This window comes from Phaseolus vulgaris, chromosome 2 (genome assembly GCF_051622355.1).
Source record: "Phaseolus vulgaris cultivar YP4 chromosome 2, ASM5162235v1, whole genome shotgun sequence".
Classification (NCBI taxonomy): domain Eukaryota; kingdom Viridiplantae; phylum Streptophyta; class Magnoliopsida; order Fabales; family Fabaceae; genus Phaseolus; species Phaseolus vulgaris.
In genome coordinates this window covers 11,808,255-11,810,555 of record NC_143499.1, presented here as the reverse complement: position 1 = coordinate 11,810,555, position 2,301 = coordinate 11,808,255, and the positions used below count along the sequence as shown (strand labels likewise).

At 34.9% G+C, this 2,301-nt stretch overlaps 1 pseudogene; it reads left to right on the top strand.

Annotated features, from left to right (window-relative positions):
- Positions 1-641: 641 nt before the first annotated feature.
- On the top strand, positions 642-2,088 carry LOC150028996 (uncharacterized; annotated as a pseudogene).
- Positions 2,089-2,301: the final 213 nt, after the last annotated feature.

Sequence of the window (2,301 nt, the reverse complement as noted above, 5' to 3'; positions counted from 1 at the left end):
TTGAGCAAATATTTTTAAAACAAACTAATATTTTTGTATTATAATTTTGACTGTACTTTTAAAATTGCAGGATGTTGCTTTGAAGGTTTTAAACAGTTTAGGATTTTTATCATATCAGTTAAAAGGATTTGTAAGAGGTAAGTCTTTCTGAAATAGATTTAAGTATACTCATATGCCCATTGCAATTTATTAGGATCTACATTATTTTCACTAATTGGTGGCATATTGAACCTCTTTTACTAGAATAAGTGGGTCTAAAATTTGCTTTATTTTTTGTTGTTTTGTGAATGGTATTAACTGAAGTTACATACTATATAGACCTGTAGTTTATGATAATTGTTTGTTTATATCATAATGGAGAAAAGTAGATAAGGAAGTGATTGATGTCCTGCATAGAACTTATATAAGTAATTGATGTTGTCATATAATGCAATAATTTATGAAACTCATTCTTATTAAGAGATATCTTTATATTGGTTTAAGAGATGCTTTGTTCATAGATATCATTTTTTAACACAATTGATTGTTACATTACTTGCTAGTTCAGGGTGAAGTAACTTATAATACTCTTTTTTAATACATTAAAGGGCTAAAGGCATCTTTGTGGCAACTTCAATCTTTAGTTGTCGTTGGTTCAGAACATGGAATGGTTTCATGTAAATCGTAGTTGGATGTACGATAGATGCTATATTGGCAGAGGGGGTTTAAACGAAAGTTTTGTGAATGGGGTTGAAGATTTTGTCATTAAAGCTTGTCAACAACAGTCTTATTTGAATGAAAGGAAGCTTAGATGTCCATGCGATAAATCTCAATGTACAAAGATTTTCTAATTGAAATGGTCAAGCTCCACCTCTATAAAAACGATTTCATGTATGATTATCATGTTTGGATTCATCATGGTGAACAAGTGCCACATGTTAATGACAATGACGATCACGTTCGTGTTTCAAGTAGTGATGTACATGTGGATGAAAGTGAACAATTTGTAGCAATGCAAGACATTGTGTACGATGCTTTTGGGCAACATGAGACATTTGAACCATCTAATTTTAATAACAGAGAGGAGCCTCCCAATGAAGAAGCTCAGAGATTTTATGATCTGTTGTTAGAGGCTAATGAGCCATTGTTTGAAGGGGCTATAGATTCTAAATTATCAATGTGTATGAAATTGTTAGCTTGCAAGTCTAATTGGAATGTTCCTAACCAATGCTTAGATTTTATCACAACAATGTTGTCGGATGCTACACCAATAAAAGAGGGTTTGCCAAAAAGTTATTATGATGCTAAGAGGTTAGTGTCAATGTTGGGGTTGAAGGCTAAGAGGATAGATTGTTGTGTAAAAGGTTGTATGCTTTTTTATGACAATGAATATGGGAAAAATGATGGATGACTACTACAGTGTAAATTTTGTCATCATGCACGATATCATGACCCAAAAGTTGGAACAAGTAAAAGAAAACCAATTCCTCTGAAAAGAATGTTCTATTTTCCTATAATTCCAAGATTACAAAGATTGTTTGCATCTATGCAAACTTCAGGACAAATGACATGGCACTATGATAATAGAAGACCTTCGAGTGTGCTACGACATCCCTCAGATGGTGAAACTTGGAAACATTTTGATCAATTACATCCTGAATTTGCCGCTGAGCCACGTAATATACGACTTGGTTTATGCTCTGATGGATTTAATCCATATATTCAAGCATCAGCAAAACCTTACTCTTGTTGGCCAGTAATTGTCACCCCATATAATCTTCCTCCTGAAATGTGCATGTCTAGACCCTATATGATGGCAAATTTCATGAAGGTCTTCTTGAATCATGTAAGAAAATGGTGCGGAAGCTATGGAGGTGTGTGTGCAAGATCCTCCTAAGAGTGATGTTGATCTTGAAGGTGCATGATAGGTATGAACATAGGGAGGTTCGGCCAGCCTAAGGAAAGGTGAAGGATGTGAAGTTTAGAGCCTAGAGTTCTAGGGAGAAGCAAAGCTTGGCACAAAATGGCAGCATAACTTTACTCACAATAAACTTGCAAATACAAGGTGTAGGCCTTCCTACTTATAAGCTAAATGGCCGTATAAACTAAGCTAATATCTAATGAAATGAAAGCCAAATGAAATGCAAATCACCAAGCACATGTGCCATGTGCTCATGACCGGCCAAAATAAAAGAGATTCTAGAATGTTCACTCAATTATGCTTTCTACACTACTCTAATTACTAAGCACCCCTAATGGGCCTCCATGTAACATGTACAAGGCTTTCTCTCTTCCATCCGTGGCTTCATTCAATTGGGCGTG